Source organism: Lepidothrix coronata, unplaced genomic scaffold (genome assembly GCF_001604755.1).
Source record: "Lepidothrix coronata isolate B3197 unplaced genomic scaffold, Lepidothrix_coronata-1.0 Scaffold74, whole genome shotgun sequence".
NCBI lineage: Eukaryota > Metazoa > Chordata > Aves > Passeriformes > Pipridae > Lepidothrix > Lepidothrix coronata.
In genome coordinates, this window is record NW_016690254.1 from 1289168 (window position 1) to 1305797 (window position 16630).

At 38.0% G+C, this 16630-nt stretch overlaps 1 protein-coding gene and 1 long non-coding RNA gene across 3 annotated transcripts in view; both read right to left on the reverse strand.

Moving 5' to 3' along the window:
* The window catches only part of PTPRN2 (protein tyrosine phosphatase, receptor type N2), a 577227-nt gene that overhangs the window by 157313 nt on the left and 403284 nt on the right, over positions 1 to 16630 (reverse strand). The gene's annotated exons all lie outside the window — the stretch shown is intronic.
* On the reverse strand, positions 1134 to 14870 carry LOC108499503. Of its 2 annotated transcripts, XR_001875551.1 has the most exons (4): positions 14838 to 14870; positions 14383 to 14451; positions 2711 to 2973; positions 1134 to 1211 (listed from the first exon to the last, which is right to left on the reverse strand). It is a non-coding gene; the product is annotated as an uncharacterized LOC108499503 (long non-coding RNA). The 2 variants fall into 2 exon arrangements; XR_001875552.1 differs by lacking the exon at positions 14383 to 14451 and having other exon boundaries at positions 14780 to 14864.

Sequence of the window (16630 nt, forward strand, 5' to 3'; positions counted from 1 at the left end):
TGTTGGAATGACAGTAATACAACATATCTGTGAGGCACAAGTGGTAAAAAGGAAAAAAAAATATCTAGGTTAAAATTACTTATCTCCATTAGTACACTTCATCAATATTCATCTGCCTTAGCTGGCTGAGGAGCTCAGAAATCTTGGTGTAAAGTTAAAAAAAAAAATTAAAGCTAGAAGCTGCAAAATTCAAATTGTGTATGAGAGTTACAATTCTCTTATCTTCTCACTTAGAATGGATCTATCTGGCAGGAATTTAACCTGATGCCACCAAACTTATGTGGCATAGGTACACGAAAGATCCGAAGCCCTGTAAATAAAACTGACATTTCCACATTAGGGCCAGATTCTCTGGTTTGGTTCACTGAAAAACTCCCCAAACTCTATCAGTACAGCAGGCAGAAGAGAAGGGAGGAAGGAGGAACATTACTACTACTACTACTACTATTACTACTACTACTACTACTACTTATTATTTGTACTATTACAATTATTAATAGTATTATTATTACTATTAATTAATATACACACACACACATAACTATAAGATGAGAATCAAAGTACCAAATTTCCACTTACACCCCTATTATTATCTCACTCTGAACCAAAGTGATTATGTCTAACATAGCAGAGGGTTGTTCATATATATGCACCCCAGCAGAGAAGGCAAGGAAATATGCACTCTTGTTTGTAGTTTCTCCCCTTTTATTGAATATCTGTCAGAAGGTCTGGGTTGATAAGAAGTTGTCGCTCAAGAGTAAGTAGCAAACACAGGGACTTAGGTAAACTTGAGGCTTTGTAAATTTGGGTCAAAGAGAGCAAATCAAACTGAAAAAAACTAATTTTATGTCATTCTGAATAATGGAAAGTACCACAGTCATTGAATTGTCCTTCTCTTGCCATAAATAGGAATTATTAGCAGAAGTGCAAAGCATTTTTGTTACAAAAGTGATAGAGGCATCAAGTCAGAGATGTCATTAACAAATGTCGGGTATTTTAGTGAAGTGTGGTGTGATGGGCCCTGTGACAAAAGAAACACAATGATGAGAAAAGGCTTCTGAAATATGATGCAGGGACATACTAGTCACATGGAGGCAATGAAAACCAAAGAACAGACTGTCAAGAAAACTTGCCTGATTTCCTTCTGAATATTGTGAATTTGGAGGTCATCAATTTTGGCTAGCTGTGGATCTGGCATCCTGGTACTCTCCCTCAAAAAAGGAATTGTTCAGATAATTATCTATCAAAGAGGCCAGACCAAGAGCTGCTGAGGCTGCACTTCATGCACAGTCAGAATTGGCTCAATTTTTAAATTACAATAAAGAAACTGCCTTCTATTATTCTAAAATACTGTTGCTGCTGAGGGTTTTTTTGCAAGACAGGAGTAAGACAGCAGTATCAGGTCACTGCTGTGGAAAAGAAGAGATCTGAGGAATCACACAGAAGAATTGGAAAAGAGGGCATTTGAAGTGAACACAAAGAGAGAAAACAAAAAACGAATAAAATTGGAGTGATCTTCAAACATAAACACGTCTGAGGTAAAGGAAAATAAAAGAAAGTAAACGTGGTTTGTTTAGCCACCAAGACTAATTCCCCTTCCTATTAGAAAAGACCTTCATAGATCAAAGTATTAAAGCTCTCTGAATTTCACTTGGGCTATCAGTGATATCCTGATTAGATTTGTATTTAAGCAGAATTCCCATACATTTCAATTACCAGAATCATTGGAGCCAAGTGCTCTTTCAAGTTAGACCCTAAATTATCCATTCTCTAACAGAAAGTGAAAAGGCATACAATATTGATACCCAACATTGCTCTATAGAGCCATATATACTTTTAGCAGTCATGAGCATAAATGGAAACTTTCTATATTCAGACAGTTCCACTGGTAAACAGAAAACTTGCTAAAGCAAACTAAAGCAAATATATTCTTGGCTTTTAATTGCTTTAATATCCAAAGGATAGTCTTTCAACCTAGTCTTCAAAATTGCTCTTCAGAATAATTCCATGTGCCCAAAAAGATAAAAAAAAATAATTAAAAGATACTACGAAAGGTACTGATTTTCATATGTTGGGCTAAGCACCTTCTAACAGTGAGGACCCTTGATGGCATGCCATTTGAGGATGTAAAGGCAGATGTACAACAAAACAGAAGCCTCTTTAAACAACCATGACTGATCTATTGATTTGTACATTTCAATATTCTTAGCAGTGAACAGGAATCTAAATATGTATTGATATATCCCTGAAAGATAAACATATTCACTGTTACTGAAAAACAGCTTAGTGGGTAATACCACCCAAACACAACAAAGCAAAATGAAAGGTGTCTCTATAACAGGTCTGGGCATCAAAGGAAATTGTAGTTGTTACTTAAATGCACAAGAACATATATAGGGTCAATACATTATTCATTTAAAACTCATCAAACTATGAATTCTGTAAATATGTGCTTCTCTGACTTTACACCTACATTTTGAATCCAGGATTTAAAAATTACAATTACTCTTATATTTGTTTTTATGCAAAGTGGTTCCATATTGTCTCAACTTTTACTTGTTACTATTCAGTAGACCCCAGGGGTCATGCTGATACTACGTCTTATGCTGTCAGTAAAACTATGAACTGCGTTCAGGATAATAGGGAAAATTCACCAGCAATGATTTTCACTGAACAATCTTCCAGATTTAGAGAACCACCATCCTCCTACCTTACAGAACTTTACTGCTGAAAGATGACTCTGAATCACAATACAGCAAAACAAATTTCGTCAGTGCTTGTTGCTATTGCAGACCTTTGACCCTTTGTGACTGCTCCCCATCCTCCCTACTCTGCGCTGAAAGGAGCCTCTTTGCCCTCACTATATTTTCTCACAAATTCCTTCCACTGTATCTTCACAACATCCTACTTCTACTCCCAGACACTTTCCTTATTATTGCGATTTCCTCTAAAAGATGATGCTGCCTAGCTGATCTGCAAGAAAGGGTAGAAAGCAAAGATGTTTAAAAATGTCACAGTCATCTGGATATATCCTTCTCATATCAATGTCATCTGTGAGTCCTAGTTTTTGTGTCCTACGTGAAGATATCTGGGCAAGAGATTGGCTATTTCCCTATCTTATAAGGTATATTTTTGAAACCTCAATAATAATAATAATAATAATAATAATAATAATAATAATATTAATAATAATAATAATAATAATAATGATAATAATACACTATAATAATAATAATTAAATACCAAAGACTACTTGTAACTTTTCCCTTATCCTGATGAAATTACAAGTGAAACAAATCTACTATATATTTCTAACATCACACCACCAACATATCTGAACTATGGTTTTCTCTTGTTTGATAGTTTAAATAATTTTAGAAAAGTGTTAGGTGGAATGTTACATGGACATCTGCTGTTTCCACTGAATACTTTCTCTAGAAGGTTGGATAACCCATGTTTGGAGTTCTCTTACACAGAAAAATAAACAAGAATTGTAGTGTGAATTTACCAGTCAGGTTCAGGTCTTATTTCAAGTAGGAAAAATGTCTTGGCTGGAAAATTTAGATGTAATTCATGTGTGTCCTTTTGGGATCTTCTAGGATCTAATTGTCTGTTACACAGTTCCACCTCACCAGGGGAAATTCCTGACTCAGAACCTTACTTCGCTTCTCATCAATGAGAAGGAGAAACATCAAAGGACCTTCCATTGCTAGACAGAAACAAGGTCATCATCATTATCAGTGATAACAGCTCTGAATGGATCTATAAAACTTTTGCTTAGTAGAAAATGTGGCACAGACAAGCCCAGATGCAACCTGTTTTGGGTTATCCAAAGCCTTTATGCATACCACTTTTCCCTTTTAACCCTTCGGGACCAAACAATAGCTTTTTAAAAAGATGCCAGTAGTTTTCCTGTCATCCCTTTGGCAATATTTAATATTCACAGTGTCATGTTTCGAGGTGTCAGTAGCTGCAGCTGTCCTGATTTGTGTGGTCCCAAAAATAAGACTTCTACTTCTTATATGCACTGGCAAGTCTGCCAGCCTGCAGCCCCCAAATTCAGCAGATGGCCATGTTTAGCCAGTGAGCTATGGGAATGACAGAGAGCAGGAACCCTCTCTCTTTACATCATTAAGCACTGAAGCACAAATCTGAATAAGGGCTCCAGGGTATTAAAATATATAATGGGAAAATGAAAAAAAAAAAGAACCCAAACATCCCTAATTCTAAACTGTTTAATCACTTCAGTTGAGATGATGGGCTAAGTTAAGCCATTCTACCTGCCCCTACTATTTAGTTCTCTCACATGACAGCTACTGTGTCATCCTCTACAATAATCTCTGTAGGACAGGAAGAAAACTAAACACCCACCTTCCATTTCAAATAATTTTTAGTAAGATATATGAGTCATCTTTGTCAATATAACCCAGAGGATAATGAAAGCCTTTAGCAAAGCTAACCCAGGTTACTCTTTCTATCACACCATTAGGCATGGCTAAAATTCTTTAAATCATGCTCTGACAATTATTTTTTAAATGTTGTTAAACTTTGTAACCATATTGCTCAAATCAGAAGAGATCTGATTTTTCTTACATATGTTACTTGCAGACAAGAAAAAGAAAAATATGCACAAGCAATCTTTAGGCTCCCTGTTTGGTATCTTCATTTGATTCAGTTTTAAGAAAGGTTTTAAAATGTTTGTTTTAAAATAGCTTTAGTGTTATCAAATAATTATTTTGTATTATTTATGTGTTACTTTATATTTGCTCTTTCTCAGAGATGCTAAAAAAACCAGCAGTGGGTGGTAGCAGACAGAGTTATAAACATTTTATACTATATGTACAAAATAATATGTATTATTATTTACTTCTACTCTTCTCTTAAATCTTCTTCAGTACTAAAAGAGGTAATATCCTATCTGGACATCAAGTAACTCATCAGTGCAGTGAAGGCAGTCTACTTCTGTCTTGTTTTAGACCATCTTCTGACTCAGACATTCCCATCTTGTTGGTTTACACCTAATTTGCCTCCTCATTATCTTTTCAACTGTAAAAAAGATGATAACTTCTTCACTACTTAAATAGAAACTCGATATAGCCAAGGACTTCCTGCAGACAAAAAATCTACAGGTTAAGATGTTTTTAGTCTGTCTTTGCCTGTGAAAACCACAAAAAAAAAGCCAGGTCACCCCATAAGGATATGTCTCATTTCTCATTTCTCCTTTGCCTTAGGCCAAAGGCACCTTGTACTTGAACAAGTAAATTTTCCCTTACAGACGACCAACTCTAGAGTTGTACTCTGTTCGTGTTTGCTACTTGAGCCAGTTTAACTGCTTTTTAGCTCTTGCCTGAGGATATGCTTGTTCCTGCCTCAAGTCCTCTTCCAAGTATCCTCAGCTCAACATAAGAGAGACCAAGGGACTGTGACATGATAGACAAAAAATCCAAAACAGTTGTCTGAGAAGCCAGAAAGATGGGGAGAGGGAAAACAAGTTTGTGTTCCTTGAAGTTTACCAGCAGAGCACATGCTGAAGCACGGTGTAATGGGAACCTCTTTCCCTCAGAAAAACAGAAGTATGAAAATAATAATAAAACAATTTTCCAAGCTTGAGTCTCAGTAGTACATTCTCACAAGATAAAGCATGTAAAATATCCAGAGAACTGAAGAAAGATGAAAAATTATCTTTTTACTGATCCGTCCGCATTTAGCCCAAAGCTGCAAGATGATATTTCCCTAACATAAACTTCTAGTTTCTGTCAGTTGAAGACTTTGTGTTTTCCTGAATTGGAAGTTATATCCAGACTACTTCATTTAACAAACTTGGTTGCATCTTTCTGTCTTGAATTTGTCTAATCCTTTCTTAAACCTTTTTAAACATGTGGTGGTATCCAAACTACCTTGTATCAATGAAAATCTCAATTTATTTTACATTATGAAGAAAAAGTATTTTCCTGCTGCCTAGCAATTTTGCAGTGCCTCTGCTTCTTATTCTGTGGTAGCAGGAGATGATCAACTCCTTTCTGCACCCTCTAGATCATTTATAGTTTTGCACATCCCTTTACATCTTTGCTGCTCACACTGTTATGCACACTGTGAGACTCCTTTTTCCCCGGGGTGAAGAGATTTGGTGCATTCAGTCTCTGCCTGTACAGAAACTTCTCGATTCGTCTGCTCAGGCTGTCACCTTCTCTTCAGCTCTTCCAGCTCCACCACATACAGCTGGAAACAGGGTAACAAAAGCTGCACATGGCTTACGAAGCACAGGAACATCAGAAGTTAGAGCTGGAAGGTATTTTCCTTTCTGTTCCATTCCTTTTCTGGTAAGTCCTTTTTGTTTGATGAAGTTGCATTTTTACAAACTCCTGGGCTGTGTGCCAGCATGATGTGAGATGACTTGATGTTTTTAGTGTTATTCTTCTAAACTCTGACTTCTCAGCAGTCATCTGTCCTGTGGGATAGCTTCCCAGGAAAGAAGCGAATTGGCCATGACTGAAGTGTCACTGCTACCTGTGTACAAGCCACCTCTGCTATAGATTTCATCTCAAAGCAATTGTTGCTGTTCTGGAAAGGTCCCTCTGGGAGAAGGCAGGTCCACACCATGGCTGAGCAGCTGCATTAGACACCACAGTATTCTAATGTAATTAGAAAACAGCTGTGAAGGAACAGTCAATTGTTTTTTGGCAGTCACGGCCAATTTTGCACCAATGCAAATGATGAATCAAATCCTGCAAGTTTACAATATCTGCTGAGAGCATAATGGCAGAAGCCATGCTAATGATTTTAAATCTTGCTTATGCCATTTTTGGCTGATGGAGTAGTCCCCTGTCCCTCAGAAGCCTCCAGTGTGAAGGAATTCCCATACATTGCACCATAACACTTACTGAGCAGGGGAGAGGAGAGCCAATGGGTTGGGTATGGAAATCAAGCAGTTACCTTTCAGCCACAGACTAAACATAGTACATTCTTCCTTTCTAGAACAGAAACCATGCCTTTGAGCCATGCATTACTCACAGCCTCAGCAAATAAATATAAAACCAGCAAGAGAGAATAACACAAAGTACCCGGTTACTACCAGGCTGCTCCTCCCTGATTATCAAGCCCAGTCCACCCACTACGTAGTAATGCATCAGAAATATTCATCCAGGAGAACAGTGTTATTCCTTTAAACACGTTCCTCATCCCAGTTCTTTTAACAAATTTCTAGCTATGTCAGGGCTATCAAATACAGCCTGTAAACTATCATCTGCTCCTAAAATGTGTGCAACTTTACTGTCTGAATGATGATCATAATCTCTAGGGCCACATTCTCTTGCTGAGGCCCCCCACATGATCTTTCAAAATTATTGCATGTGTCAGCTGGGATTGGAAATGCTTCATAGGAAGATAACTGCTAAAAACATATTTTTGCATTTGTAGCAGTTCCTGTTAACATGAACAAATGGAATCCACTTGGCAATATGTTTGCATAAGTGCAAACTTTGAGATAAAGAAACAACATTTAAAAATGGCCCTTTGCCCTTCTTGTTCTAGCCTGAAAATAGCTTCATGTAAGTCTTTAGAAGGCAGTCCTTTTGGCCAGATAGTCAATAATTTTAATAGAATTAGCATGGGACAGAAATGCTATCCAAAAATGGATTCATGTTTAATCTGGTAATCTGATCCCATATGGCACTTTAAAGAGTGGGAGGAATTAGTGTTTGCTGCTTAAAGAAATTACCCAGAAAATGACTGCTGAAGACAGACCAAATAGTACCTCATCAGCATTCAGTGTGAAAAAGACAGCAGCAGAGGCACAAGAGAAGTTAAAAGGTGAGCCAGCAAAGAAAGCCAAAATTTGCTCCTGCATGGCTGGGAAAGGGATAGCAATCAGATGATAAAGGCAATCTCAAAAATTACTGGATATAAATAAAGAGGAATTAGAATATATTGCACAGGAGGGTAGAAGACAGTTTAAAAGCCAAACGTAACAATAAACCAAACTCCATCCTTAAATGCCCATTCACCTTCTCTGCAGTTCTGAGAAGGTGTTAAGAGTGCACATTTTGGCCCATAGTTATCTCTAATCATCCTAATAAGGGAAGCAAAAGTCTCAGGCACAAGGACTTTAATAACTGTATTAGTCCTAACATCTCACTGTGCTTCAGGTCACCATTTCAGGGCACATTTCTGGGAGGGAAAACAGGTTACTCAGGTCCCTCAGTCCTGCAGATCCGTTTGTCTGTATGACCTTGTGGTGAAGTAGATTGAGAAACTCAACTTACAACTAATCCTGTTAAAGAATTAAAAAAAGGACTGAGCATAGTTTTAATTCAGCTGAGGTCAGCCAGTTCATCTGTAGCCCTGCAAGAAGTGGCAATGGCACAACTGAGGAGCCACCCCTGGAGTGAACAGTTGGAGCTAAATGGAATAAACAGATGGAGTTGAAGAGGAGAAGAGAGGGAACAGCTCACGCTGCCTTTGATGCCAAGAGCGACGTCCACAGAAACGCAGCCTCAGAGCTCCCAGTTTGTGCTATCTCTCAAAGTGTGTTAATATCTGCATAAACACAGTAAATATGGCCTTTGTGCTAAAAAAGAATTATAATGGCCAGGGAGAATAAATATAGCTGAGGGATGCAACGTGAAGAACATCCAAAGCACTTCAGATTTGAGCAGGCAGCACAATAATCAAATGATGCCTTTTCTGTACTTTGTCTATCAGGAAGTTCAGCTACCCTGACTTGCCCCAGCTTGTCAAACCTCTTTTCAGGGCACTGACCTTTCACTTGGCCCATCTCAAAAACCCTACAAGGTATGAGGAGCCCTTCTCTGTGACTGAAATTATGGAAATTGAAGGGCATCATAATGGCTAGTGAAGTTGTAGTTAAACCAAAGCAGGGTTTGTGGGTTGCAAACGTATTTATTGTTTCTATAACTTGACACAGACATGTAGCACAGGTTAAAAACCAAAGAAAAGCTATTTTCAACCTTCACACCTCTCTGGAAAGGAAAACATTTAGCTGAACAAAACTGCTGTTGTAAAATGAAATAAGATGTGACTGTTCCCATATGGGGATTACACAAAATACACCCCTAAAGAATTATTCTGTTGCTTACTTCCGGAGTAAGAATACAGGAATTATCTGTAAAAGCAGCTCAGACCAGGGCAGTGCACTGGCTAATGAAACCCATGCCAATATATGTCCAAATCCTTTCCTTTGTGTCACCAGTTCAAGCACACCAATTTGTGTCAGAGCTGCGAAATGAAAAATCACAGCCCAGTGCACAGAGATAATATAGACAATAACTAAGCTTTTGCTGCATGCTTATGCACACATGCAACACCCATCATTCAGCTCAGGCAGAGTTTGGCTGGCTCACCAAAGCCAACAGCCTCGAGATAAAGAGTCCAAATTGGGGGGAGAAAAAAAAAATCTCTTAGGTACAGTTTACAAACACTAAAACCCACAACACTTTTTTGACTCTTACCCTGTGGTTCTGAACAGGCATGGAGTCTGGGTTCTGCACCAATAGCCAGTGGCAGGATTAGTTATGGCATTACCTCTTCAATGTATATACACTTTTCTCTTAATTCTCCCTTTATTGCCACCCATGTACTTTCCTTGCTTTTAAATTACCTGAAGTTGTTCAAAACATCTAGAAAATGTACTTCAAGAGATAAAATTAATTGCATTTATAAAGTCACTTATTTGCAGAGTAAAACATTTTTTATTTTGTTTAGGTGGCAATGGAGGCAAAGGGAAGACAATATCCATTTTCTCTAAAAAAAAAATACAAATTCTTGTGAGATTTCTCAAAATTAAATATAATTTAAGTGGTCATCTGAACTTACATGTCCTCACTTAACCAGCTGGGTTTCCACAGCCAGTGGCTAGTCTGGTGTCAGAGCAGCAGCTATCAGCTCTCCACGTTATGTCAGTGTGGATTACCACTCTAGCTAGCATTTAAAAAACTTCTTTTATGAATGAAAAAAACACCACCATACTTATCAGAACAGAGCAGTAGTTACTCATCAAGGGGGCAAATACAATGCAGGTGTCTATGTATGTTTCTCCTTGCCTAAACCTCCATGCAATTCTCTGTCTGCAGGATGCAAAGCTGTAACATGCTCTCAGGGTCCCTTTCGCTAAGGGTTGGCCACTTCTGGCAGCTCCCCCAGTCTCATGCCATTCCACTGTACTTGATTTCCTTCTTCCATTTCCTCTTTTTCTCCTCTAAAGGCTTTGTTTAACTCTTTGCAGAAAAATAACAAACAGGTGAACTAAGGTGACATAAAAGCAATTTCCCTATACTCACCTTCTTTGTGCTCAGGTCAGCCAAGATTTCCTTATTTCACCCAAGAGAAAAGTTCCTAAAACCACCATTTTATTTGCCCAGCAGTCTGGCAGGTTGTGCCACTATCAGAATGTCCACCTCACTAATAGCACAGCGGTCACTTCCCATCAGCTTTTAGAACAAAGTATTTATTGACAGGTCAGAAAGCAAAAATGGCAGATTAAATAAACCAGAGCAACCGTAACAGGAATCCTTTGCTAAACCTATCCCAGAAATGTCCTTCAGATTCTGCAGTGTGATTAAAGTGAGGATGTCAATAAAGTATTTTTTTTATTTCAGAATTGGCTAAATTAAGGAAGATACCCAGCCTTTTTGACTGTTATATTATTTTCTTTTTGGTCTTTGCATTGTGTCCCTTGTTTGTGTTCTTTCCAGTTCTGGAGTAACCAAACCTTCCTTATGGACACACACTACAGCACATCCTTCAGCAGGTACAACAAGGGAAGGACTCTTGTTTCACTAATTAATAAGATAACTGGGCTGAGGCTTCAGGGTAGATGCCCAAGACCAGTTTAGAGGAGAAATAACAATGCTAAAGTCAATGGTATAAACCAGGCACAAAACAGGATGGGAATCGTCACAAAGCACTGGAGGCCTAATCTGGCAAGGCAATGAGGGCTGCATGCTCAGCCCCTCAGAGGGGTCAGGCATTGCCCTAAATTTAGGCTAAGCTCCAATGACTTCCTGCGTGTAAAATAGAATTATCATCACTTTACACCCCTGAAAGGAATCACATTTAAAAATCAAGAGGTTAAACTATATTAACTGGAAAGACCAAGTTTCCACTGTATCTCTACAAGTCAAATGCTTTTACACAAGTTCAGACTATTACTTAATATGAAAAGCATAGACTGGAGATGGGACAGGAGATGTACAAGACATGTGTCATGAAAAAAAGTCAGAACTAATGGATGGGTCTCATCAATCTCAGCTTGTATCTGTGATGAAGACAGTGCAAAGAGAATATATACCTTAAATAAGAAAGGAAATGTCAAAAACATGACAATTATAAATCCAAGGTCAACTGTAGCCTTCAAAGAGTTTTCTTAAGGACTTGTGATGGATTCCCAATTTGCTGAAAGTTTTACATAAGACATCTTGACACTATATTACCACAAGTTCCACTGCATAAGAATTTCTAGGCTTTCAGCTAGCAGCACATACATCTGAAGAAGAGTGTAGAACCTTGGCATCATTTTTCATACCAATGTTAGTTAAGTAATGAAAGGATTCTCAAGTCAAACAGGAGAGCTAAATTTTGCCAAGAAATGGCAATCATTTCCTTCTTTTGACTACTTATAAACAACAGCTTAGTCCAAGCCAAAGCCCCCAAAACTCTTGACAATATTATCATTGACTTTCAGATAAAACCTGTAACGTCTTTTTCATTTTGGAGGCTATGCAAGCATTCCACACCTTCATACACTGGTGAAGTTTAGCAGCTTCCAGACTGAGAGAGAGCAACTCTTTAACAATTTAGAGCACATGCACACAATTTTTAGGAAGAAAATATGAAGTCTACTTCATATTTAACCCAGCATTTCCAGGGCTATTTTAGGTACAAAGTAATCACTTTCAGTTTAACAGCATATGTTTTACCTTGAATCTCTATATAGTCCCTCCGAAAACGTAACCTTATGTGAATTTTTTTTTAGTATTTTAAAGGTAATCTCTGAAAAAGCTTTGCCTTGTTCTCCCACTCTCACTCTCAGTGAGACCCAAAGTCCCTAAGTTCCACGTAAAATCTCCAGCCTTCAGGGACTGACACAGCAGTTCAGAAAAAGTTTCACAGAAAAGACGGCACCTTCAGGTGCTGGCATGAAGCAGCTTTCTTTGCTTGAGTACCTGCAGTCTTCCCGGTTTCATTTTCCTCCCCAAATCTGCCATCATTATCTCTACACTGTTAACACTGCAGCTCATTAGTTGCAGTAGTGGGCAACCTAGCTCTGTATTTTTCTCCTTCCATTGGCTTTCCAGAGATATCAGATAGATATCTGTTAGATACGAGAGTAGAGAGACACACAGATGTACTTATAGATAGGATTCCTCCCAATCTGCTTTATGTCTTCATCAAAATGAGAAATTACTTTTTTTTTCATCATATATTGGGAATTGAACAAGGAAAGCCAAAATGCAAACAAACAGTAATTCTGCAGAATTACCAAAACAGAGCATTTACTCTCGTACTGTGGCTCATACTGGTGCCAGTTATAAAACAGCACATCCAAGAGCTGCAACGTCTGTCATGGTCTCATTTCTAACCATAGATGCTAAATTTTAAATGTAATCTGAAAGACAATTTCCTGAGCAACCCTACTTCCTACTTGAAGGACCACAACTTTTGGTGCAGTCTCTTTTCTTGGATAATTCCCAGGGGACTGAGTCCTTCACTGCCTTGCCTAGATATTGATACTTCTGCACAAAAAGCATAATGTGCTACAGTTCCTGCTGTAGCACTCACTCCACTCTCCTCTCCTGCTGAGCAGGTGAAAATGAACAAAGAAGCTGCAAGGCTGCAGAGTATAAATCCTCACACTTGAGTTTCCAAATCTTTTCTATCAGAAACACAGCATTTAAAAGTTTTAGCAGAGAAGAGGTTTTTTTTCATAAAATAACAGTGAAATTAAAATCTTTTGTCAAGGTTGCAAAAATACGAAGGGTCCTATATATTTTGAATATTTTTTTAATTTTATGAAATTCTGAAAATAATAGTTACACCTTTGAAAGAAAACAATATTATTAGCTTCGATAAAGTCTGTCAAAAGTTTCATTTTTTAGAAACATATTTCAGAGTTATGTTTGGAGGAAAAAAAGTATCCCTCCCCAGTTTGACCTCTCTCTTGAATGAATTTGATCCTTATCCCAGCCACTATGTCCCCTTTGCTTCTTGAAGCTCCTAAGCAAGCTCTGGAGTGATCTTGGGAAGAGGTTTGCCAGGTAATGGCAGCCAGAGGCAGCAGGGGGGGCTCACACATAGGGTTACTTTGCTGGCCTTGCATATTTTCAAATTCATTTTCACTCTTTACTGATGGTAATGGCAGAAGAGAGAATCTCGACAGCAGTATTAAACTTTGGAACCTAAATTTTCTGATAATTTTCTTTGGAATTTCTATACATGAATGCCTTTGATGGTAATTTATATCTATTTCTTGCATCAAGACATTCATCAGTAAATCTCAAAGCACTTTAGAACGGAGATCAATGTCATTATCATCATTTTGAAATTAGCTTACCAAGAGATTATTATTTCTGGTACAACGTGATTGCTATGTAAAAGCAGTATGAGTGCAATGGCATTTGCCTTTGTGCCATAATCTTAACACCACTATCTAAAGATTTTTTCAGCCAAAGCAGAATAAGACAGCCTTAGTCTTTTCTGCTGTCTTGAAAAAAACCCAAACAAACACAAAAGCAACGAAAGAAGTATTGAAAGAAACGTGAGTCTTTTTGACTAAATTAAGAAATCCAAGTTAACATCACTATATATTTTACTGAAATCCAGACATATAATTCCAGAAAGACACACAGGAAAAAAAGAACCACGTGCACTGGCGAAAAGCTTTGCTGTCCTTCACTGGAAGGATTCACTGATATCAGTGAAAGGATTCACTGATATTTTGTGGAAACACCAGCCCAAATATATATGTAGTATGTTCTTTCATGAACACCTTTAGTACAGCACAGATCTACATTGAATTTTTGCATACTTTTTTTGCAGTAAACAATAACTTTTGCACTGCCAGAAGAAAAAACATGGACAAATGCGTGTTTTGAAATGAAGATATGTGTGTTGTAAATAGAATTGAAAGATGTGGGGTTTAATAACTTGACTGTTTCTACCATTCAAGCATCAGCCTCAAAACAAAAAACACCCAGAGCAAGAGAAAGTTCTGTAACCTTTTCAATATTCTTCATTAGACTCTACCATTCACAGCCCCCAGAGTGAACTACATCATCAAATCAATTGCACCAAAGCCTCCTCTGATTTATGAAAGGCCTCACCATGGAGTTTTCATATACCAGTTATTTAAGTACTGAAAAGTCTTACCTATAGATCCTCAAGTAATTACACACCGAGAAAGCTCACGCAGAGCGGATTTTCAGCAAAGGGAGGCCACTGTAGGAACAAAAGCCTTTTTGCAGCTGAAATCAGGCATGTATTACAGGTTTGTGTTTTTATAGGGCTGCATTAAGAGCTGAGCCCCAAGACTAGCAGAAAATGAGAGCAAGAAGACTTTTCCAGTGACAAATCTAAAGAGATATGAAGGCATTTCCAGGACCATCACTGTGATAAAAGCCAGTTACAGGTTTTTCCTTTTCAACTCTCTGTTTAAATAACTATTTGGTGACCTGTGGTGGCACACATGCATATGAATACAGTAGGTGCTACAAATATCACCTTTCTACAGTTCAGTTTGGATTTTGATTTTTACTGTTCTCATCACCTTTATTTTTCCATCCCCCACCAGCACAGTGAAAAAGAACAGCCAAGGTTCTGCTTACAGGAGTAGCATCTGCTGCACTCCTGTTTCTGGGGTTTGGGCAGTGGATTTTCATGTGAGGTTCCCAGCCTCCACAGTCATGGACCACTGTGTCATAATGGCCTGAATAAAAAGAATGCTCATCCATTTTCTCTGAAACCTGTCCTTCAAACACAGCAGAAATGGAGCTTTTCCCACTCTTCAATACAGTAAATATAGCAAAAGCAGCATCAACATCCTCCTCTTCATGAGTGGAGAATATTTTCCCCCTTTCCTTCTCCCTGTCCAAAGTCTCTTTAAAAAATGAAATGGGCAAGTGAATCAGCCCTTGCCCCTTCACAAAACGGAAAAAGACCACATTTACATGCTTTATCCCCTTTTAAAAGATTAATACACATTTTATAAGTATTTATAAATACGTGTTTATGCTCTTTTAGGAGGCTGGGCAAACAGAAATTTGCAGAATCTTTGCCCCAAACTCAGACAATCTTAACCCCTCTGCTCATCTTCAATCAGTTCAGTTGGTAGCTGCACATTCACTGGTATTCAGGAAAATTGTGGCTCCCAAAGAAATCTAGATCCCCTGAACAGCAAGAGCTAAATTGATCTACTCTGCTTCAGAGTTAGCTGCTCATTATTGACAAATAGTTACACATCATCAAGTTATATATAAATACATTTATAGATGTTAAATTCTTACCAAAATGCAAATACAATTTTAATACAGAAGACTGAGCTATTGCACCTCTGTGATGTGCTTCATGGGAGCAACTAACATGAACACAATCACAAGACCTTATGAAGGCATTGGTTTAGTTCTTACCTGTGATGCTTATACTCAGCAATATCTTAATTAAGTTACGATTTCACCAATATCACAGGAGTTACAGCTGCTTTTGCTGTGTTTTCTATAGTACACAATTTTTTCAAGTAATTACATATCACATATTGTGTTTTGGTGGATTTTAAAATAGCTTTTTGACAAAGTCCCTCAGCTGCTGCATCCTAACCATTACCAAATAAAATCCTAACCTGGGCCCTGTTAGTTTAGAAAGCACCCAGTAGTGCATAATGGGGGGATTAGGAGGAAGATGAGGTGTTTAACTGAAAAAAAAAGCTAAAACAGATAAAACTACCTACCAGTGGACTTAATAAGCCATCCTTGAGTTATGGCCTACCTCAAGGACAAGACCTAGCACGCAACCAACTGGAGTGTAGTTAGCAGAACACTTTTATTTTAAATTATCTTTGAATCTAATAAAGCAATTTTAATTAGATTTTTTTGTCAAAAGTTAGAGAAAACCAGAATGAATATTGATATCCCGAATATGAATCCTTCCTACAAACTGAAAAGGAGAGGTATTTAAAAATGGTGAAACACATGAATATGTACTATACTTGTGCTTATACAGACCACTGTCTTCTCCAGGGTCACCTAGCAGATGCTCTGAATGCTTATGGTCATATCAGCCTCTGGAAGCTGAAACCTCATGTAATCTTAGGGTAGGATTTTCAAAGGCTTGAATCCCTAACTCCATTTAGGATCTTTCCCATAAACCCTAATCTTAATTGCTTGGTGGGACTTTTCACTGGGTACTGTATCTTTACTATTTTTAAAATAGAAAGGCAGCAGAGCTGAGGTTTGGGCCCATCTAATAGAACTCAGAATAAATATATGGCATCTGGTCACAAAGATTTTCCTCTCAAAAGTGACTGATGTTTGTGATTTGTCACTGATCGAAGTGCAATTTGTCTTCCTTGGGGAAATAAGAATGACACAGTATTTTCCAACAGGTGTGACTCACCAGCTGCTTT